The sequence below is a fragment of the Heterocephalus glaber genome, unplaced genomic scaffold (assembly GCF_053883595.1).
Source record: "Heterocephalus glaber isolate CG9 unplaced genomic scaffold, H.glaber_assembly_v1.0 deba00001457, whole genome shotgun sequence".
In the NCBI taxonomy this organism is placed as follows: Eukaryota; Metazoa; Chordata; class Mammalia; order Rodentia; family Bathyergidae; genus Heterocephalus; species Heterocephalus glaber.
In genome coordinates, this window is record NW_028258305.1 from 9,261,224 (window position 1) to 9,285,559 (window position 24,336).

A 24,336-nucleotide genomic window follows, 5' to 3' on the forward strand; every position below is an offset into this window, starting at 1 on the left:
TTTATGTGTCAAACTTGACTAGTACACAGATATTTGGTGAAACGTTATTCTGGATGGATTTTTGAAAATGTTTTTAGATGAGATTAACATATGAATGTTCTGACTTCAAATAAAGCAGATAACCCTTCATAATGTTACAGGGCTTCCTGTCAACTGAAGGTCTTTTGAGGACAAAGGCTGACCATCCTGGAAGAAGTACTGCCTGCAGGGCACCTTTGGACTCCAGCTGCAGCTGCTCACTGGGTCTCCTGTCCACTGGCCTATGCTGCAGGTTTTGGACTTGCCAACTCCATGATTGTATGAGCCCATTCCTTAAACTGAGTCTCACCCCCACCCACCCCGTGCCATTCTTTTTCCTTCTTCTAGTCCAGCTCTATCTCCTACAGGAGAGATTTTTGGTCTTCTAACTCTCATTTTGAAGGTTCCAGCAACTTAATGGGGTTCACTATTACTTGAGAATGAGGGCAGATTAGGATGAGAAAAAGGCAGAGACTTGAGATGGGGAGATAGAAAGATGCCCCCAATATCAGGTCCAGGCTTTTCAGGGTGGGACATTTTTTTTTTTGTATATCCTTTTACTGGAACATTTTAAGTGTACACTGTAATGACATTCATTCATCATTGGAAATATGCACCTTTACATACTTTCTTGGTTCTTATTTTTTCCCCTTTCCCCTGCCCTCCCTTCAACCCCTCCATCCCTCCCTATTTACAAAGAATTTGTTTCCATTTTTCCATTTTCTCATATTAATTCCATTCCCTTCTTTCCATTACCCTACCTCTCCCACTTCCCCTTCCCCTTTGCCCCTTTTCTTCCTATTTCACATTATCTATTATGACTTTTAGTCCTTATTTACACTGTCAGTTTCTCACACTAGAGAAACTACTTGGTATTTACACATGTGTGTCCTATTTATTTCACTTAAGGGTATGGCCTCAATGTGCATCCATTTAGCAATAAATGTCTCTAATTTCTCATTTTTGATGGCTGAGTAGTACTCCGTTTTATAAAAAAACCACATTTTCTTTGTCCAGTCTCCAGTTCATGGGCATTTGGGCTGTGTGCTTACAAATTGTGCTGCTATGAAAATGCATGCACATATATCACTGTGGTATGATTCTTTTAATTCTTTGGGAAAGATATCCAGCAGGGGAAGAGCTGGGTCAAATGGGACTGCCAATCCTAGTTCTTTGAAGTATCTCCATACTGATTTCCACAGTGGTTGTACCAGTCTACATTCCCACCAGCAGTTGAGCAGGGTTCCTCTATCCCCACAGCCCTGCCAGCATTTGTTATTGGTTGATTTCATGATAGCAGCCATTCTTTCTGGAGTGAGGTGGAATCTCAGTGTTGTTTTCATTTGCATCTCTTGAATGACCAGTGATGTTGAACGACCAGTGATGTTGAACATTTTTTCATATGTTTATTTGCTATTTCTACTTCTTTGTGTAAGAAATGTCTGTTCATTTCAGATGCCCATTATTGGACTGGGTCTTTAAATTTGGGAGGTCTGATTTTTTTAAGTTCTTAATATATTCGAGATAGTAGACCTTTGTCTGAGGGATCATTGGTGAAAAAATTTTCCCACATTTTAGGTTGTCTCTTCCCACTGCCGGGGGTTTCCCTTGTCATGCAGAAGCTTTTTAGTAAGAAGAGATCCCACTTCTTGATTGTTTGTGCTAGTTCACAGGCAATTGAGGTTTTATTCATAAAGTTTTTTTCTACATCAGTGTCCTCAAGAGTTCTACCTAACCTCTTAGGGGTGGGGATTTAGCTCAGTGGTTCCGCCACATGCCTCGCAAGCACAATGACCCGAGTTCGATCCCTGGTACCAAAAAAAAAAGAAAAATAACATCATATCTAACCTCTGTTCCAGCCAGTTCAGCATTTCTATTTTAATATTTAGATTTTAATCCATTTTGATTTTAGTTTAGTGCATGGTGAGAGATATAGGTCTAGTTTTAGTCTTAGGCAAGTTGAAACCCAATTTCTCCAGCACTATTTATTAAAGAGGCTATCTTTCCTCCAGTGAGGGGGTTTGGCTCCTTTGTCGAAGGTGAGGTGGCTGAGTGTGTCTGGAGTTGTTTCTGCATCTTCTAATCTATTCCATGGTCCTCACTTCTGTTTCTTTGCCAGTACCATGCTGTTTTTTATCACAGTAGCTTTGTAGTAGAGTTGCAGGTTGGGGATTGTGATACCCCCTGCCATGTCTCTGTTACCTAGAATTGCTTTTGCTATTCTGGGTCTCTTCTTGTTCCAAATGAATTTTTGGATTGTTTTCTCAAGATCCATGAAGTATACTGCTGGGATTTCAATTGGGATTGCTTTGAATCTATATAGCAGTTTTGGAAGTATGGCCATTTTCACTATGTTTATCCTTTCTACCCAGGAGCAAGGGATGTCTTTCCATTTTCTGATATCCTTTTCAATGTCTTTTTTCAAAGTGCTATAGTTTTCAGAGAAGAGGTCTTTGATTTCTTTCGTTAGGTTGATTCCTAAGTATTTCAGATTTTTGGATGCTATTGTGAAAGGAATTGTTTGCCCTATTTCTCTCTCAGTGAGTCTGTTGTTCATGTAGAGGAAAGCTCTTGATTTTTGTGTGTTGACCTTGTATCAAGCTACTCTACTGAATTTGGTTATTAAGTCTAGAAGACTTTTGGTGGAGTTCTTGGGGTCTTCTATATAGAGTATCATGTCATCTGCAAATAATGACAATTTGACTTCTTCATTTCCTGTCTTTATTCCTTTTATTTCTTTCTCTTGTCTAATTGCCATGGGTAATGTTTCCAAAACTATATTGAACAACAGTGGTGATAGTGGACATCCTTGTCTTGTTCCTGATTTTAGTGTGAAGGATTTCAGTTTTTGACCATTTAGTATGATACTGACTGTTGGTTTTTCATAGATGGCTTTTATCAGATTGAGATAGCGACTGTCTATTCCAATTTTTTGGAGGGTTTTTATCATAAATGGGTGTTGGATTTTGTCAAATGCTTTTTCTGCATCTATGGAGATAATCATATGGTTTTTTGTCCTTGTCTCTATTGATATAGTGTATTACATTGATTTGTGTATGTTGAACCATCCCTGAATCCCTGGGATGAATCCCACTTGGACAGGGTGTATGATCTTCTTTTTTTTTATTTTTAATTTTAATTTTAATTTTTTTTGTATGATCTTCTTGATGATCTTCAGCATACTATTTGCCAGTATCTTAGTAAGGATTTTTGCCTCTATGTTCATTAGTGAGAATGGCCTATAGTTCTCTTTTTCAGTTGGGTCTTTTTCTGCTTTGGGGATTAAGGTGATGCTTCGTTCCAGGAATGAATTCGGAAGTGTTGCTTCCCTTTCAATTTTGTTGAAGAGTTTAAACAGTAGTGGCTGTAGTTCCTCTCTAAATGTCTTGTAGAATACAGTGGCGATTCCATCAGGACCGGGGCTTTTCTTCATTGGTAAGTTTTTAATTATGTTTTCAATTTCACTGATTGATATTGGGTTGTTTAGAATTTTTAGGACTTCTTCGTTCAACTTTGGTAGTTCATACATGTCTAGAAATCTGTTCATTTCTTCTGTGTTTTCCATCTTATTGGTGCATAGGTTCTTGAAATAGGTATTGATGATTTTCTCAATTTCTGCTGGGTCCATTATAATTTCACCCTTTTCATTCCTAACTGCATGGATTTGAGCCTTTTCTTTCCTTTTTCTGAAAAGGTTGGCTAGGGGTTTGTCAATTTTGTTTATTCTTTCAAAGAACCGACTCTTGGCTTCATTGATTTTTTTGTATCATTCTCTTAGTCTCCATTGCATTGATTTCTGCCCTGATCTTTATAATTTCCTCCTTTCTATGGTCTTTGGCTTTGTCCTGCTCTTCTTTTTCTAAAAGCTTGAGGTTCAGAATCAGGTTATTTAATTGGGCTCACTCTGTTTTCCTAATATGAGTATTCACTGCTATGAATTTCCCTCGTAAGACTGCTTTCATTGTGTCCCATAGATTGCAATATGTTGTAGTAGCATTGGCATTTAATTGAAGGAACTCTCTGATTTCTTCTTTAATTTTCTCTGTGACCCATTGGTTATTCAGAAGTGTGTTGTTCAGTTTCCATGTGTTTATGCAGTTTTTGTGGTTTCTTTTGCTACTGATCTCCAATTTCATTGCATTATGATTTGATAATATACAGGGAATAACTTCAATTCCTTTGCACTTACCTAAATATGTTCTATGAGTGAGTATGTGGTTTATTTTGGAGAATGACCCACGTGCAGCTGAAAAGAATGTGTATTCTGATTTTGTGGGGTGAAATACTCTGTAAACATCTGTTAAGATCATTTGTTCAATAGTTTGATTGAGTTCTAGTATTTTGTTGCTTGTTTTTTGTCTAGTTGATCTATCTATTTGTGACAATGGGGTATTGAGGTGGCCCACTACTATTGTATTAGTGCTTATTTGATTTTTCATATCCGTTAATATTTGTTTTATACAGTTGCGTGCACTAGTGTTTGGTGCATAGATATTTATGACTGTCATCTCTTCCTCTTGAATTGTTCCCTTTACAAGGATGTAGTGTCCTTCTCTGTCTCTTTTAATCAGTGTTGGTTTGAAATCCATTTGATCTGCAAAGAGGATATCTACTCCTGCTTTTTTTCGGGTTCCTGTCACATGGATTATTGTTTTCCACCCTTTAACTTTCAGTCTATGAGTTTCTTTTTGAATTCAGTGTGTTTCTTGTGTACAGCATATGTTGGTCTTGCTTCTTGACCCATTCTGCTAGTCTATTTCTTTTGATTGGTGAGTTGAGACCATCAACATTGATGGTTATAACTGATACGTATTGATTTTTCACTGTCATGACTTTTTCTTTTTGTTGGGTTCTCCCCCTTTGCATTTAATTTCTTGTCGTGCCCCCTGGATTCATTCTGCTGGGCTTCCTGGGGTTGTGATCCACATTGTCTTTTCCTAGGACAATGTCTAAAATTTTTTGGAGTGCTGGATTGGTATTCATGAAGTTCCTAAGGTGCTCTTTGTCATGAAAGTATCTTATTTCACCATCAATTTTGAAAGATAGTTTTGCAGGCTACATCAATCTGGGTTGGAGGCTGTTTTCCTTTAGGGCTTGAAATACATCACTCCAAGCTCTTCTTGCCTTGAGGGTTTGTATTGAGAAGTCTGCTGTGGTTCTGATAGGCTTTGCTTTGCATGTGATTTGTTTCCTTTCTCTAACTGCCTGTAGAACTTTGTTTTTCTGTTGGGTTTCTGGAATCTTAACAATTATATGCCTATGTGTAGTTTATTTTTATCAAGGTTATTTGCAGTCCTATATGCCTCACTTATCTGTATGTCAAGTTCTTTTCCCCTGCTTGGGGAGTTTTCTGCCATCACTTCTGTGAACAGTTCTTTATGTCATCTGCACTCTTTCATGCTCCTTCGTTTACTCTGATCAGTCTTCTGTTATTCTTCTTTGGATTGTCTAGCAGCTGCTGGATTGATTTCTCATTGTCCTTTACAATTTTAAAGCAATTTTTCTTTTCACAGTCATTAATTGCAATCTTATCTTCTATATCTGAAATTTTGCCTTAACATTGGCTCATTGTGCTGCATAGACTTTCAATGGAGCTTTTAATCTCCTGGAAATCTGTTTATATTTGTTTTATGAATTCCATTTGTTTCCTATGTTGGGATTCCATCATGTTCCTCAGATCCTCTATTTTTTTTTTTTTTTTTGTACCAGGGATTAAACTCAGGACCTTACGCTTGTGAGGCAGGCGTCGGAACCACTGAGCTAAATCCCTGGCCCCTAAATCCTTTATTTTTTAAAAATCTGTGTCCTCTCTAGATTTATTAATCATGTCTTGCACTTGGGCACAATCTCTGCTGTTATGTGAGAAATTATTTCTAGTTTCCTTTTATTCCAGATTCTCTTTCATTGCTAGTTCAGGGAGTCCAGGTGGTTGAGTATCAGAGCATTCCATCTCATTTCCCTTTGGGCTTGCTCTAGGTGATCTTGGAGTCTGGTTGTGAAGCTTGTTTATGTGTCTTCTCATTTCGACAGGGGCAGGGGTTGCTGCTGCCACCCACACAGCTCACCTCCTATGCACTGGGCGCTGTGGCACACCTACCGAGAAGGCTCTTCTGCACTGAGAGCGGTGGCATGCCTACCTGGAAGCCTCTTCTGCTCTGGGAGCTGTGGCATGCTGACCTGGAAGCCTCCTTTGTGCTGGGAGCTGTGGCATGCCGACCCGGGAGCCTTCTCTGTGCAGGGAGCTGGGGCACACTGACCCGAGAGCCTCCTCTGTGCTGGGAGCTGTCTCAGGGTGGGACTTTGTCCTTACCTGTGCCTTTCTCTTAAGCAGAGATAAGGCCTGGAGAAGCAAACTGTCCCTTGTACACAAGGGGGCATTTTAGTCACCTGGCTTTCTACAAAGACTGCTGTGCCCAATCCTGACATAATGTCTGTGTCATTTGTAAATTGTAGTGGGCAAGGGACCACATGGGAAGTTTTGTTTTATATGTCCTTGGTACCTTGGCAGAACACAGGGTTTGCAGGATGTGGAGACCCAAGTCAAAATAATGACTGATCTTATATATGGCCTTCTAGCTACAATTCCATTTATGTAAAAGTGTTTATGTAATGTGTGCACTTTGAGTATTCAAAGTGTTACTGTTTTGAGTGTTAAAGATTGGCACTGCATCTTTGATCCCTCTTATTCTAAAGTTTATAGCTTCTTGGACTGAGCGGCTACTGGATCCTCCTGCTGGCCAGCATGCAGACAGCCATTGTAGATTCTCCCACCTGCTCCTATAAATTAGTAGAATGAATCCTCTTTCATGATTACATATATATTGATTTCATTCCTTGGAGAATTCTAACCAATATGCACGGACATATTTTGTTTGTTCAAAGTGTTACTTTTTTTGAGTGTTAGTGTTTTTAAAAAGGGATTTAAATTTTTCATTTACTATATCTAGGATATCCTCCTGTAACTGCCTCTTCTTTCAAATATGCTGTAAAATATTTCATATTACTACTGTGCCATAATTCATATGAATAATTTCCTGTTGATAAATATTTAGATTGTTTCCATTTTTCCCCTATTATAAACTATACACTAGTGAACATCCTTGAAAATTGGGTAATTATTTTCCATTGCCTGAAAAACGGAAATTCATCTCCTCCCAGAATCCTGCACGGTGTCTGTGTGCTGCAGCATGGGCTCGGTGGGGAATCTGAGCAAACACAAGATGTGGTTCTCTGTGGAGGCTGTGATCCTCTGAAGAAAGTGACCTGAAGAACAAGGGACTCCTCGCTGTAGCCCCAGGACATCATGGGGTGAGACATTAGGCCTGATGATGCAATTTGGGGAGTCACAATGGATCAAGGCTTTGAATGGACAAGAAAAGAACTTTCCCTTGCTGAATCTCACAGCTTCTCTGACATTTTCTTGGAATCTAGGAATGTGTGGCAGAGCTAGAGCTGTTCTCAAGCCATTTATGTCTCCTTATTTCCCTTCAGTTCTATTTAATTTTTTAAAGAATAAAGCCTTGACAGAACCAAAGTGCCAGCCTCCATCCCTCTGAGAAGATTGTCTCTTGCATATTTTATATTTTTACTATATATGTATATTTTCATCAATTATGTAAACTCTCGTTTTGTGTGTTTAAAAGTTTTGCAGATCTTTTCAGCAAGATGTAAACAGGAAAGGCCAGAGCCTTGGTGTTTCTTTGTAAACTTGTCACCCTCATGAAGTAGGAGTGTAGTATTTTCTCTTGACCCGGTTGGAGAAGGTAGAAATCTGGGAGGCACCTGGCTGTCCTCCCCTCACCCCCTTGGGCTCCTCTCCTCCTTTCTTCTGGATCCCTTTTCTTCAGATACCCCAGCCAAGGGCCTGATTTTGATTTCTAAAGGCTTCCAAAAGACTCTGAGCCCAGACCTGAGCTCATATGAACTGAAAACTTCATTCTCCAAGGAGCCATCGTGTTGTGGGGAATACCAGAGATGGCTTTAGTTGGGGCATTGATGAGTGAACACATTTCTAGTGAGACACTTCTGAGAGGGGCCAGGGACCCCGGCTTCTCCTTGAGGCCATGTGATGAGTTGTAGCTTTGCTTACCTTTTTGGCTAAGGTCACTGATCAGATAGGGTGAGGAAGACACTGTCCCAAATTAGGAAAAAGCCTCACTGATAAGAGGATCTAGAAAATCCTATACTCAGTCTTCTCATGATGCAATGAGGTAAAAACCACTGTCTACCTTTTTGGGGACCCTTGTCTCCAGCAAGGGTGGAAAACTGGGAAAAAGATAAAATACCCCAGCTCCTGAGTCTGAAAGGTTACAGAACTGTCAGCTCTTTGGGCCCAGATGAAGGTACTGATGTCACCAGGGCATACAGAGGATGAAGTAGCAGAGCCTCTTTCTTTCCTTCCTTTTACCTTCATTCCTTCTTTCCAAATGTCTGTGAAATGTGGAACTGCTAGTTCTAGATACTTGCACCTTAGGATTCTATCTGATTCTTTTTGAGCCAAAGAATACTGTGTGTTGGCACAAGTCCTTTTGTGGTGGAGAAGTTCTCTGTTGATGTAAGAACAATTCAGCAAAAGATTGTGCACCCTAAACACTCCACTTTGGAGAGAGGATTTTTGCTATCAGCCTTATCACCAGTCTGTTCTTTTCCTCCTTTTCTTCCTTTCCTCCTCTGACACTTTTGCATGTGGCTCTGAATGCAATAAAGTTACCTTTAGTTTTTTTTCTCTTTCCGATTGTTCAGCAACTTTCAAGTGAAGAAAAATTTGGGCCTTTTAATTTTATTTTTGGTTTCTTTTTTCTTTTATTTTCTTTTTTTTGCATGTGTATGTCTCCTTTCTGTTTGCTAAACAGTAATTGCGAATCTTCCTGGCCACCTTTAATACTCCCAGCTAATTATCCTGAAATAAATCTCTTTCAAGCCTGCATGGCAGCAGTTCTGGGATCCGGCGGCTCTTTCAGCTCCTGGCCGCCTGTCACTCAAGTGGGCCTCAGCTGCAACATCGAATGATGCGTATTAACCTCCCGCTGGGAAGATTCGCCCAATCTCCCCACCTCCAGCAGCAGCTCCCAGGGCTGCACCATGCTCCTACCTGTTAGCCTAAGCTGGGATTTTCTTTTGCTAACGCCGTGATTTTGAAAAGTGGAAAAGGATTCCTGGGAGAAAGACACTCAGTTAACCTTCTCCTAATTGCCATTCAAGATGAAAAAGGGAGAGAAGATGGTAACTGTCCCAGGAGGGCAGCTGGGCCATGGAGTGGCCTGTGGCCTTGCCAGGGAACTCATTGAGCATCTTCCAAGTACCAGGGCTCCATATCCACAGACTCCTACTTGAGGGCACTAGTGGCTGGTGTCTGGGGACAGGCTGTGATGCCACCTTCCTGTCTTCTCTGACATCCTCTCTGCTCCTCACTGTCCCATAGTGATGTCCATCCAGATGCTGCTACTCCCTTCTAGATTTTTCCTTCATCTTGTTCAGCAAGGTTCACAGTTACTGCTTATATCTCCAGGATTTTGTGGCCAGGCCCCTTCTCCTGTCCTAAATGAGGTACTGCTCCAAATCCCTCCATGCACTTCCCTCCTGATGAGGAGAAGACATGGTTTGGTGTCTGCATAGCATGGAGGGTCATCACACAGGTGCAGGGGCAGTGCTACAACACATGGCAAAGAAGAGCCAGTTAGTTAGGTAAGTGAATAAATGCATAAGATATATGTTGTCTCCAAATATTATTCCACCTTCCTAGATGGATTTCTCTGAAACCTTTTCTTGTCATGCTGGGAAGACTGAGTCATCATTTGCTCATTGCCAGCAGCCCTCCTTGTGGGAACAATTCTACTTCCTGGACACTGGCAGCCACAGCCTACTGACCTTGTGCAGTAAGTGCAAATGTTAACTGAAGCCAACATATGTCACTTCTAGGTGGAAACTAATATTCTCTTTTTCCTCTTCTTTTATCCACTGGCAAAGTTCCAGATAGTGGCTGCTCTATTCGCTGGGGTCTTGGAGTGAGAGCCTCTGATTGATCTGCCACAGACATCTGGTATAAACAAGAAGAAAACCATTGTAGTTTTGAACCACCGACGTTTTTGGATGTTTTAAAGTACTGTGGCATTATCTAACCTATCCTGACTGGTATACATATACACAAATATATTCATCTATATACTTGAACTACAGAGGTTAGTTTTACATCATCATTGGATCCCTAGTAAATTAAGTAAATACCAAAGAGCTCCTATGAACTGTGTCTCAAAATGTCAGAGCAGGACTGCCACATCCAGTTATGAGGGTGTGCACTAAGGGAAGGGCATTCTCAAAGTCTCATGCGAGTGGCTGGCTATGTAGATAATTTTTGGGACTTCTCTAAAAAGGGGTTTGTTTGTAAAACCTTTTCAGGTGTCAGGGAGAAACTGCATTCTACCATCAATGCAAAACCAGAGAGTTTATTCTAAGGGCATTGCTGAGATCCTCCAGGAAACTATGGTGGGAGAATCTCTAACTATGGTACATCTTTGGCACAACTTGAGCAGACTGTGTCTGATACTTCCAGGCTTTCTGCCAGTCTCATCTTCCCACTGAACCTTAGCTGCAGTGATGTCCCTTGGACATGCACTACATTTTCTTGGGGGACTTTGTTTTCTAATTTTTTTTTCTGGTCTGTGCTATCTGGGCCTGTCCAACAGGGGGGGGAGCTCAATGGATTTCACCCCACATCTGCCTCTTCTGGACTCTTCTCCCTTGAGTTTCTGCCTTTGGTCTTGATTAGTTGGGGTCTGCTGCAGACATAGTGGTGTTAATTTTAATTCTGATGGTCACTGTTAAAGCAGTGAAATGTGGAGTCACATGTTGCTCTTGAGTTTTCTTTCTCTAACAGTGTTCCAGCTTTAAATACCAGCATGTGGCATAAGATATACTATAAACCATCTGAGAAATCCTTTGCTGCTGAATATTTCCTGCATCTGTAAATCATTCTCTTACTGACTGCCATGACAGTTGTGCAACTGATCTTTGGATTTCTCATTTTTTGAAAAAAAAAGTATGACATTGCAATATACTTCATCCATGGCAACATATGGTACCGCATGGAGATTGCAAAATCACCAGGGATGCCAAAGACTAAGTGAAAAGAAATAAATGAAAAAGAATGTAATGGTTGGAATTGAAGGCATGGTTTTGTGATAGGAAGAGCTCCAAATCCAGGTCTGTCACCGACTGTCTGTGTGGGCCTGAGCAGATCACTTAACCACTCTGGGCCTCCAATTTCCTGTCTGTGAAATGTGAAAGGATCCTTAGGGGTTCTAGCATTTGTCAATTCTGGAATGTAGTGCTGATGCATATCAAATCATATTAACTTCAAAAACGTCTTTCAAGGTATATTTGTTTCTTAGGTTCTTTATTTGATAATCATTTTGTTTGGGAAGATTTTTATCCCTTACAAAGTTCATTTCAACAATGTAAAATTAGCAAGTGTAGTTTTTCTCTATTTGATGATTGAGGCCTATTGAGATTGTATACTTTGTCCAAAATTATACTGGCCCTTTAGTGGTAGAAGTAGGATAAAACTCCAGAAATCTGGGCTCCTATACCCTATGTTAGGCAAAAGGGAGATGCCTCCCTTACACTCAGTAAATTGTTGAGACACATTCTACCATAATAACTCAGTTTAATTAATACCAAGTGAACAACACATTTTATATATTTAATGGTGAGTAAATTGTGTTCTTTATTCTCAAAGAAGGTCTGATCTTGTGAAAGTCAGTTCCATGAGCAGATGTAGGAAGTTCTATGATAAAGATATTGTTTGACAAATAACAAATGCTGGCGGGGTTGTGGGGAGAAAGGAACCCTTCTCCATTGCTGGTGGGAGTGCAAACTGGTGCAACCACTGTGGAAGTCAGTATGGAGATACCTCAAAGAACTAGGACTAGAGGTCCAATTTGACCCAGCTATTTCCCTGCTGGGTATCTTCCCAAAAGAATTAAAAGAATCATACCACAGTGGTATATGTGCACCCATGTTCATAGCGGCACAGTTTGTAATAGCTAAAGCTTGGAAGCAGCAAAGTGCCCATCAACTGGAAACTGGATAAAGAAAATGTGTTTTTTTTTATAAAATAGGGTACTACTCAGCCATAAAAAATGAAAAACTAGAGTCATTTATAGCTAAATGGATGCATATCAAGACCATACTCTTAAGTGAAATAAATAGGACACACATGTGTAAATACTGAATAGTTTTATTAGTGTGAGAGACTGATAGTGTAAACAAGAGTTAAAATGATTAAAATGAATATTTGGTAATTTGAAATAGGAAAAAGGGTCCAAAGATGAAGGAGTGAAAGGAGGGGAAGGGGAAAGGAAAAGAGGGAAACGAAAAACTATGAGAAAAGAAAAAAAAATGGAAATGAAATCTATGCAAATAGGCAAGGGTGGAGGGGATGAAGGGCACACAGGTAATGGGAAAAAAAAATAATAACCAAGATATATCATGTACAGGTACAAGCACCCAATGATAAATGTAAATGAATTGTATACCTAAAGTGTACCAATAAGATGTACCAATAAAATTAATTAAAAAAAAATATTGTTTGGACTTTTCCTTCAACTGGGATTGAGTAACAAGGACAAGGCCTACCTTCCAAGCCTGAACAACAGCAAAAATGAAAAAAATATGAAATAATGGTTTTCAAGTAATCAGACGTAAAAGTAACGAGGGACAGTGATCCTTAAATATGAGAAATAAGTGAGGTGAATCCTATGATCATCCCCGGCCATGGTATAGGGAGGAGAAACCTAGTGGGTTCCAACAGTTACCTTGAGGGTAGAAGACATACAAGGACGTCTGGTTAGCTTTCATTGTGTCAAATAGCAGGTGGAGAGACTCACAGAGAGAAAGGCCTTCAGAGATCTGTTGAGGCTCCTCTCAACTCTTCAGTGGAGTGGTGCTAAGCAGGACATGCCTGTGAAGAAACTACTCAAAGCTAGAGAATCATCTAAACAAATTAGAAGAAAAATATCTTTGAAGATCAAACAGGGCCAGGAATAGTTACCGACACCTTCTTCTAGAGTAGACACATCTTATAATTCATAAGATATTGAGTAAAATACTTAGAAGAATTATACCGTAGTCACGGAGAAAATTAGCCTTAGATTAAAGGTTGATCCAATCTAACAAAGCTTAAGAAAAACATCCTGAAAAGGTCAAATTTTTTTCCAAACAATCTGTTTGTATCACAAAAGTATTTTTAGGATTATACAAATATCCAGGACCCAATGAGGTAAAACTCCTAATGTCTACTAACCTACTAGAAAAAATTACACAATGGACAAAGAAGCAGGAAAATATGGATCATGAAAAATGAATCTATCAATAAAAACCAGCTAAGAAATGTCACAGAAGGTAGAATTTATAGAAAAAGACACTAAAACAATCATAACTATTTTAAACATATAAGTTCAAAAAATAGCTGAAAAATTGAGCACGTTAAGCAGAGGCATGAAAGATATAAATACTATAATGTCTGAAATGGAAAATACAATGAATGAAATTAAAAGCAAATTAAAAATTGTAGAAGAAAGCATCATAGCAATAGAAACCATCCAAAATAAAACAAAAACAGGAAAACATACAGAAAAAATTATGAAAGCAGCAATGAACCATGAAATAACTAAGTGATTTAATATATGTGTAACTGGAATACTTAAAGGGTAAGATAGAGAGCAGAATTTAAAAACATGTTTGCAAATAATGAATAAAATTTTCCATTAGAATTGAGAAACCTAGTGGGAAATGGATATATACAGTTTTAAGGTAATTATGATCCATATTAGTCAGAATTTTCCAGAGAAATAGAGAAATAAAGACATATAAGAATACATTTATTGTGAGAATTGGCTCACATAATAATGGAGGCCAAAGAGTTCCATGATATGCCATCTATAAACCAGAGAACCAGGAAGGTTCTCTGATGGTGTAACTGAGTCCTGGTTCCAAGACTTGAGAACCAGAGGAGCTGATATGAGGGTGTGGGCTGCTGATGTAAGTCTTGTTGGAGTCTGAAGGCTTGAGAACCAGTACCTCCAGTATCTGCAGACAAGAGAGAATGGGTGTCCCAGCTCAAGAAGAGAGAATTTTCTCTTCCTCTGTCTTATTTTTTTTCTGTCTAAGACCTGAAGGAACAGGTCTACTCATGTCGGTGAGGGTACATCCTTTTTACTCAGTCTATTGATTCAAATGATAATCTTTTCCAGAAATACTCTCAAAGACATACCCAGAAACAAAGTTTTCCTAGCAGTGTGAGTATCCTATAGGCCAGTAAAGTTACACATAAAATTAACCATCCCACAGTGTTTGTAAAGTGGCGTACTATCATTTGGAAGTAGACTATGATAAGTCAAAGATGAATAGGATAAATCCCAAAGAAACTACCAATATAACAAGACAAATAGTTATATATACTAGGGCAGCAAGCAAAAAAAATGGAACAATAAAAAATTTAATTAATCCTAAAGAAAGTAGGAAAGAAGTAAAAAGAAACAGGCTAGATGGGGCAAACAGAAAAACAACAGATAAAAAGCTGACCGTATTACTAATTATAGTAAATATAATGTTTCAAAAATTCTAATCAAAAGGCAAAAATTGTTAGATTTCCTAAAAAATCTAGACCAAAATAATCCACTTGAGATTAGAGATAGAAAGAAGTCAAAGGTGAAAGGATAGGAAAAAGTATATCATGCTAACAATAATCAAAGAAACAAAGAGTGGCTATTTTAATATCAGAAAAAGCAGATTTCTGAACAATGAATATCATCAAAAATAAAGAATATTTCACAGTGATAAAAGCATTGATCCTCAATAGGATATTACAATTCTAAAGATATAAGAAGCAAAGGCTGAGAGAGCTGCAAGTAGATAAATACACAATTATAGTCAGAAATGTCAATACCTTTCTTCCACCACTTGATAGAACAAGTGGACAGAAAATCAGTAAGGATATAAGAGTCTTGGACAATGGCATAAACCAACTTGTTCTAATTGACATTTATAGATCACATTATCCAACAACAGTTGGATTTTTTCCAAGTTTCCATGAATTATCTTTTTATTACAATAGATCATATTTTAGACTAGAAAATACACCTCAATAAATTTAATAAGATCCAAATTAAAGTGTATTCTCTGACCATGAAGCAAATAAATTAGAACTTAATAAAAAAGTATTTTAAAGACTTCAAACATTTGAAAGTTAAATAGCACATTTAAAAATATCCATGGGTCAAAGAGATAATCAAAAGATAAATTAGAAAGTGTTTTCAATTAAGCACAAATAAAAATATAATCTATCAGAACTTGTGGGAAGCAGCTAAAGTAGTATTTAAGGAAAATTTATAGTACTAACTACTTTAGAAGTGGAAAAATTTGCAAATCAACGATAATTCTACCTTCAGAAATTAAAGAGGACAAAAAAAATAAGTAACTAGAAAAAATTAAACCTCACAATGGGAATTACTTTAAAAGTTGAGAAAAACAATAGAGAAAAATTAATAAAATAAAAAACTACTTCTTTGAGAAGATCAATAAAATTGATAAAAACCTATCCAGACTGATCAAGAGAAAAAGAGAAGATCCAAGTTACCAGTATCAGGAATGAGAGAATCATTATCATTATGGATTTTGTAGATATTTGAAAGATAGTAAAGGAAGACTTTAACCAATAAATTCTACAATTTAGATTAAATGAACAAATTTCTTAAAAGATACAAACTTTTAAAGCTCATTCAAAAGAGATAGGTAACTTAATAGCCCTATATAAAAGAAATTGAGCTTATATTTAAAAATCTTCCCATAAAGAAAATTCCAGCCCTAGAAGATTTCATGGGAGAAATTTTACCATTTACACAAGAAAAATAATTTCAATTGTATGCAGACTTTTCTTGGAAATTGAAGAGAAGAAAATGTTTTTCAACTGAATGTATGAGACAGTGTTACACATAGAGCAAGACTTGACAAAGACATTACAAGAAAACAGAACTCCAAATCAATATTCCTCATATCATATGCAAATATCCTTAACAAAAATTTTAGCAAATTAAATCCAGTAATATATGAAAAGGATAATAGTTTATGACCAAGTGGTGTTTATCTCAGGAATGCAATATTAATCTAATATGTGGCAACCAAACAATTTGGCCATCATTAATTTAAATTTTGCAATTTAAAATAAAGTGATCATCTCAGTAGACACAAAACTAAACCAAGCAAACTCAAATCATCTTGACACAATTCAACTTCATTCCTGTTTTAAGTGCTTGGTGTGGTTTGGAATGTCCCCAAAGGCCCATGTGTTAAAGCCTTCATGGCCAGCCTGTGGTGCTATTGTGAAGGGATACAGTCTTTAGGAGCTGGCAGCTAGAAGAAGGAAGCTAGGTCTTTGTGCCCTTGAGGCTGTGCCCTTTCTTCTCTCCTCTCTGCTTCTTGGTCAAGGTGAACAGGCCTTCTGCAATAGCCACTCCCACCATGATATACTATGCAGCCTCAGGCCCAAGGTGACACAGCTAAGTAAATCTGGGTTGAAATCTTTGAACCATGAGCTAAAATACATCTTTTTTCCTTTTAGATTGATTATCTCAGGTATTTTATTACAATAATAGAAAACTAATACAACACCTTACAAAACAAGAAGAAAAGTAAACATACAGCGGTGAGCATCCAAGAAAAACTCACAGCTAGAAAAATATTAAATTATAAGAGATTTTGCTTTTCCTCTAAGTTCAAGAACATTACCAAGCTGCCTGTTCTTCTATTTAACATTTTGCTGGGTGCTCTAGGTAGTATAATATGGCAAGAAAGAGAAAAATATGAATTTAGGAAAGGAAGAAAAAACCCATCTGTAGTAGGGTGTAAGAGGGGAGAGGCAGGAGAATGGGGCATGGGGAACCTTTGGTGCTGGTGTCTGTGTTTACTCTCTTCGTAGTGGTAATGGTTTCACGGGTGCATTTCTACGTCAAACATATCCTGCATTTACTCAAATACATAGTTAACTTTACATCAATTATAGCCCAGTAAAGCTGTTAAAACAAAACCACATTAAACTAACTTGTGTTTTAACAAAATAGATTAAATTGTATGTCTGGATTTAAAGATTCACAGTTTGGTAAATTTTTTTTTTTTGCTTAAATTCTTTTATTGGTACATTTTAGGTATACAATACATTTACATTTATCATTGGGTGCTTGTACCTGTACATGATGTATCTTGGTTCTTATTTTTCCCATTACCTGTGCGCCCTTCACCCCCTCCACCCTTCCCTATTTGCATACTTCATTTCCACTTTTTTTTCCTTTTCTCATAATTTTTCCTTTCCTTTCTTTCCTTTCCCCATCTCCTCCCACCACTCCTATCCCTTTGGACCTTTTCCTATTTCAAAGTATCAATTATTAGTTATTAATCCTTTTAATCCTTATTTACACTCTCAGTTTCTCACACTAGAGAAAGTATTCGGTAAATTTATATAGAGGCTCAGTAAAATAAGAGATATGCTCAGGGTCCCAAGGGGGCCTAGAACAGGGACAACACATAACCAGGAGTGGTTTTTGTCCTTGCACTGCACTATGCCAACAAGCTTGGTACGCTGGAGGCTGGGCTTGGGCGCTCTGCTGGGGAGATTTTCAGTTCTTATCTCCTGGCTCTGGGACTGACAACTCTTAGCCAGGGAGCTCTTCAGATTTTACAGTCTTTTGGCTCTGCTTTCTTTCTTTCTTTTTTTTTTTTTTTGGTACCGGGGATCGAACTCGGGACCTTGTGCTTGCGAAGCAGGTGGTGGAACCACTGAGCTAAATCCCCATTGTAGTTGCTTAGCAGATCAGGCTACTCCTCTACCTTTTGAAAAAACATTAGAAATATTTATTGAAGATTAAAAGGAGAATGAATGAAAAAATTAAAAACCATATTTCTAAAACTAGTCTATATCTATAGATCAGTGATGGTGAATCTTTTAGAGATGAGAGTCTAAACTGCAACTCAAAACCCACTTATTTATCACAAAGTGCCAACACTGCAATTAAACCTGAATACTAGGGCTTTAGTTTAGAAAAGACAACTCATACATGAACATCTTTTGTCTTAAAAGAAAGACAAATAACGCAGATGCCATAGTTTGCCACCACTGCAATAGATGGATTTGGTTCATTGAAGGCAATAAAGTAATCATTTAATTCATGCACCTCCTTGGTTTGTAATTAATTATTCATATTAGTCTCTCCCACTTCCTATTCTATGGCGTCATCTGTTAGCCTCCCTATTCCATCAACTTAAAAAAAAATTAGTGTATGTTTATGATACAAAGTAATTACATTCATTTTAGGAATTGGTACTGTATACATATATCACATCTTGATCCTTTTTACTCCTCTTTACCCTGCTTCCACCTCCCACCTTCTCCAGATCCCTTTCCCAGCTCCACAAGGTCTACCTCCCTGTTTCCTATCATGTCTCTTTTATTTTGTTCTTTAAATTATTTATATTTTGTGTTTCTCATATAAAAGAAACCATGTGATATTTATTCTTCTATTTCTGGTTTATTTTACTTAGCATTATGATCTCAAGATCCATCTATTTTCCTACAAATGACTCATATTACCCTTCTTTGTGGCTGAGTAGTACTCCTTTATGTATATAAATATTTTTATCCATTTACTTGTTGATGGGCATACAGGTCCCATTTCATAATTTAGTTATTGTGAATTTTTATATTATAAACACAGGTATGCATGTATCACTGTGAGACGATGACTTCATAGAAATAGCAAATAAACATATGAAAAAGTTTTCAACATCACTGGTCATTTGAGAGATGCAAATGAAAACAACTCTGAGCTTCTACCTCACCCCAGAAAGAACGGCTGCTATCATGAAATCAACCAATAACAAATGCTAGCAGGGCTGTAGGGAAAGAGGAACACTGCTCCAGTGCTGGTGGGAGTGCAGACTGGTGCAACCACTGTGGAAATCAGTATGGAGATACCTCAAAGAACTAGGACTGGAAGTCCCATTTGACCCAGCTATTCCCCTGCTGGGGATCTTCCCCAAAGAATTAAAAGAATCATACCACAATGATATATGTACACCCATGTTCATAGCAGCACAGTTTGTGATAGCTAAAACTTGGAAGCAGCCCAATAGCCCATCACCTGGAGACTGGATAAAGAAAATGTGGTTTTTTTCTAAAATAGAATACTACTCAGCCATAAAAAATGAGAATATAGAGACATTTATAGCTAAATGGATGCACATTGAGGTGATACTCTTAAGTGAAATAAATAGGACACACAAGTGTAAATACTGAATAGTTTCTCTAGTGTGAGAAATTGAAAGTGTAAATAAGGACTAAAAGGTATAATAGATAATGTGAAATAGGAAGAAAAGGGGCAAAGGGGAAGGGGAAGTGGGAGGGGTAGGGTAAATGAAAGAAGGGAATGGAATTAATATGAGAAAATGAAAAAATGGAAACAAAATCTTTGTAAATAGGGAAGGATGGAGGGATTGAAGGGAGGGCAGGGGAATGGAGAAAAAAATAAGAACCAAGAGAGATTATGTAAAGGTGCAAATTTCCAATGATGAATGTCATTATATCATACACCTAAAATGTACCAATAAAATTAATTTAAAAAACCCATGATGACTTCAACTCTTTTGGGAGGAGACCCAAAAGAGGTATGGCTGAATCAAATGAAATTTCTATTTTTAGGTTTTTGAGGAGTCTCCATACTAATTTCTATATTGGTTTTTTTTTCTAAAATTCTTTTATTGGTACATTTTAGGTATACAATACATTTACATTTATCATTGGGTGCTTGTACCTGTACATGATGTATCTTAGTTCTTATTTTTTTTCCCCATTACCTGTGTGCCCTTCACCCCCTCCACTCTTCCCTATTTACATAGATTTCGTTACCATTTTTTTTTCTTTCTCATAATTTTTCCTTTCCCTTGTTTCCTTTCCCCTTCCCCTCCCACTACCCCTACAGCTTTGGACCTTTTCCTATTTCAAATTATCAATTATTCATTTTAATCATTTTAATCCTTATTTACCCTTTCAGTTTCTCACACTACAGAAACTATTCGGTATTTACACATGTGTATCCTATTTATTTCACTTTAGAGTATATCCTCAATATGCATCCATTTAGCTATAAATGTCTCTAGTTTCTCATTCTTTATGGCTGAGTAGTACTCCATTTTATTAAAAAAACCACATCTTCTTTATCCAGTTTCCAGTTGATGGGCACTTGGGCTGTTTCCAACCTTTAGCTATTACAAACTGTGCTGCTATAAACATGGGTGCACATATATCACTGTGGTATGATTCTTTTAATTCTTTTGGGAAGATCCCCACCAGGGGAATAGCTGGATCAAATGGGACCTCTAGTCCTAGTTCTTTGAAGTATCTCCATATTGATTTCCACAGTGGTTGCACCAGTCTGCACTCCCACCAACAATGGAGAAGGGTTCCTTTCTCTCCACACCCTCGCCAGCTATATTGGTTTACTAGTCTACATTCTCACCACCAATGCAGAACACAACCTCACCAGCATTTGTTGTTTTTTGAGTCCTTAATGATAACCATTCTTATTGGAGTAAGATAGAATCTCAGTGGTGTTTTGATTTACATTTCTGTAATGGCCAAAGATGCTGAATAGTTTTGCATGTACTTAGCTGTGATTTGTACTTCTTTTTTTGAGAAGTATATATTCATTTCAATTTCCTATTTTTTTAATTGATATTGGGAAAGGTGGTTATCCATGTGTAGAAGAATGAATCTAGACCCATATCTTTCACTCTCTACTAAAATAAAATAAAATAAAATTAAATATATCAAAGAACTAGATATGAAAACAGAAACACTGAATCTGCTGGAAGAGAAAACAGGTAAAACTTTTGAAGACCTAGGCATAGGCAAGGACTTTCTCAATGGAACTCCAGTTGCAGAAGAAATAACACCAACAATTAGGACCTTAGGTTATTTACATGAAGAGATTAGGCGCCATCTCCAAGAGAAGAGGAAGATTTTGAAGAGACTGAAAGAGAATCAGGGTATTTCTTAATGGGTGGCTTATGAAATAAAGTAGATTTGTGACTGATTATGAACAAAGAAGTTGGAAAAATATAGATCCTAAAGACAATTTTCCAAATGTTATGTTTATAGCTGAGCTGGACAGCACAGCAAAGAATTAATGGCATAGTGTACTTTTTTCTACAAATGGGATTATGACAAATTAAAAAAAGCTTCTGTACAGCAAAGGAAAAAAGAGAGTAAAGAGACAACCCACAGAATGGGAAAAATTTTTGCCATCTGCTTCTGGAACAGAGGACTAATATCTGGAAGATATAAAGAACTTTAAAAAAAAACTGGACTGCCCAAGTTAAAAGACCCTGAAACCTTTGGAAATTTTCCATGGCTGGTGGATAAAGCCCAGACCCTTAACAGGGATTGAAGGCTCTAATGATGTCTCCCTGACCGCCCTCCCCCCTGCCCCTCCATCACATACCAGCCCACCTTGGACTTGGCTCTCGTGCTCAAACACACTAAGCAATCCCTCCTGGGAATTCACACTTGTTCTTTCCCTCTTGCTAAGAACTGTCTTTGGCTCATCTGCAGCTGGCTTCTCTCATTCTTGTTCTTCTTTTTTTTTTTTTTTTTTGAGACAGGGTCTTGCTATGCATTTCAGGCTGGCCTTGAACTCACCATGTAGCCTAGGTTGGCCTTGAACTCATGGCAATCCTCCTGCTTCAGCTTCCCGAGTGCTGGGATTACAAGTATGCACCACCATGCCCAGCTTTGCTTCTCTCATTCTTTACAATTCATCAACATACCACCTCCTCAGAGATATCTCATCTCACTACCCTTCTCTCCAGTTATTTTTTGTCCTAATGCTATATACCGCATGCTATAATTATTTTGCCCAACTTTTTATGTCCTATCTATTCAAATGTAAGCTCTGTTACGGTAGATCATGTCTGCTTTATTCACCATAACTGGTTGAATAAATCAATCACTTCTTCATGGTCCCCTAAATTTTACAAATACTGCATCAGTGGTCTAAATAGAATTTCTAGAGTTGTAGGCCCAGGACACCAGCATTGTCAAAATTGTTGCTAAAAACTCTCTGTTTTACGAGTAATGACTCCTCTATCTCCCCTCCAATAAATAAATAGATAAGTAGCCACAAAAGGACCACAAAGCAGAGCAAAATATTCAGTACAAGTAAAGCACAGGGGATAAACATTTGCTAGCAAACAATTTTCTATTCCTGTTGATCAGGAGTCAACTCAGATCTAGGAAACATGGCTGAGGTGTTGAGTTTATGGGTTAGTTCAGTGTTGTCCTGTCCTGGCTTTAGGCCTCTCTGGTGTTATTATTATTATTATCTTTTGGTACCAGGGATCAAACTCAGGACCTTGCGCTTGCAAGGCAGGCGGCAGAACCACTGAGCGAAATCCTCGGCCCCTCTCTGGTCTTATTTTTGACAGGACTCCAGCAGGGCCCTGGGCAGTGGTTTAGGGGTATGGCTGGGTGAACTGCATCTGGACTTTGCTAAGCAGAAAGGAAATACATGATTTTTCTTGCTCTGTGATAGGAAGAGTGCCATACTTGTATGTAAGTTTTGAGGCTGGACAGGTGGTTCATGGTCAGGATTGCTCTTTGTCTTATTTCTGTGTTTGATATTTGAAACTAACAAAGGTAGCTGTCTAATGGCAATTGTTCACTCCATGTGCCACAGGAAAGTCTGACCCTGGAGGGTAAAGAGGTGAGCTTGGTTGGGGAAATGACTTAGTGGTGACTTCATTCTTTTTCTCTCAGCATTTACTTTCAGCTGTTTGCTCTCTGTCATATTTTCCTCTTCTTTTGTTCTTCTTCCATTTCATTAAAATTTTTTTCTTCACACTTGGCTCCCTTTTAAATTTCTCTCTCTCCAAGTCCACTTATTTCTGTGACCTGCTTCGGCTGTCATTTTCACCCCTTCTTCCTTTCCTTGTCTTCATATAAGATGATCCTCTGAAACCAAGGTTGTCCTTCTTATCACTTCAGACCCTAGCAAATGGTGGCCTATGTGTAAATTAATACCTACGTGCAAATTTAGAATGTCATACTTTTTTCCCTATCAATTGAATGATTTTATTTAATCATTGTGAAGCATTCTTTATCTTCATGAATAATTTTTCCTTAAATTCTACTTATTTGGTATGAACTTAGGACTGCCAACTGTATTTTGGTTGCCAACTGTATTTGGTATTTACACAATATCTTTTATATTTTTTCAGTATTTTTGTACTATTATGTTCAGTGAATGTCACTGACAGGCTATGTATGTTTTTTGGATTTGGCCAACTGCCATCCAGTCTGATAATTTTTCCCTTTTAACTGGGCCATTTTGTTCATTTGCCTTTTAATGTACTTATGAGTATATTTGGGTTTAAATCTTCACTCTTACTGTTTATTTTTTGTCTCAACCATGATTTTCTAGTTCTATTCTCTTACTTTCATTTAGATGTATTATTTCATTATTATTTTATCTTCTACCTCTTTTAGCTTGTCTGTTATATTTTTGATAATTATTATAGTGTTTTCTCAAAAAATTTACACACACATCCTGGATATTACAAGTGAAATAAAACAAATTAGCACTGTCATCACTTTTTGGATAAAGTAGGCATCCCAGGACACTTTTTATTTATTCACCTTCAATTATATGCTATTATAATAAAAATTTTATTTTATGGATATTTTAAGTATTACAAGACACTTTATTATTTTAGAAATTTTTTTTTCAGTACTGAGGATTGAACTCAGGACCTTGCACTTGTGAGGCAGATGCAGTGCCACTGAGCTAAATCTCTGGCCCAACACTTTATTATTTTAGATAGTAACTATTCACTTAGCTTGCCCATCTATTAACACTTTCTGTTGCTCTTTAGGTCTTATTATATCTTCTATCCGGGATTATTTTCTTTTTATCTATAGAATTTTTTTGGGTTTTTTTTGATTCATATGTGCTGACAAATCCTCTCAGTTTTAAATTTTGACTTCACTGTTTTTTTTTTTTTTTTTTTTTTGTACCGGGGATTGAACTTTGGTCCTTGTGCCTGCACAACAGGCGATGAAACCACGGAGCTAAATCCCTGGCCTTCACTGGTATTTTTTAAAGGATAGTTTAGTTGGGTATAGGTTTTTTAGAATGGCAGTTGTCCTCTCAGCACTTTTAAGAAATGGTTATATTATTGTCAGACTTGGCTCTGATAGTAAGTCAAATGTGAGTCCTA

General features: G+C 37.7%; 1 long non-coding RNA gene across 1 annotated transcript in view; it reads left to right on the forward strand.

The window, feature by feature from the left end:
• Positions 1 to 12,357, forward strand: part of LOC147826953 (uncharacterized) — a 58,040-nt gene extending 45,683 nt beyond the window's left edge. The window contains exons 2-3 of the long non-coding RNA XR_015453087.1: positions 141 to 297; positions 6,049 to 12,357. This is a non-coding gene — a long non-coding RNA (uncharacterized LOC147826953). The remainder of the gene's footprint in view (positions 1 to 140; positions 298 to 6,048) is intronic.
• The last annotated feature ends 11,979 nt before the right edge of the window (positions 12,358 to 24,336 follow it).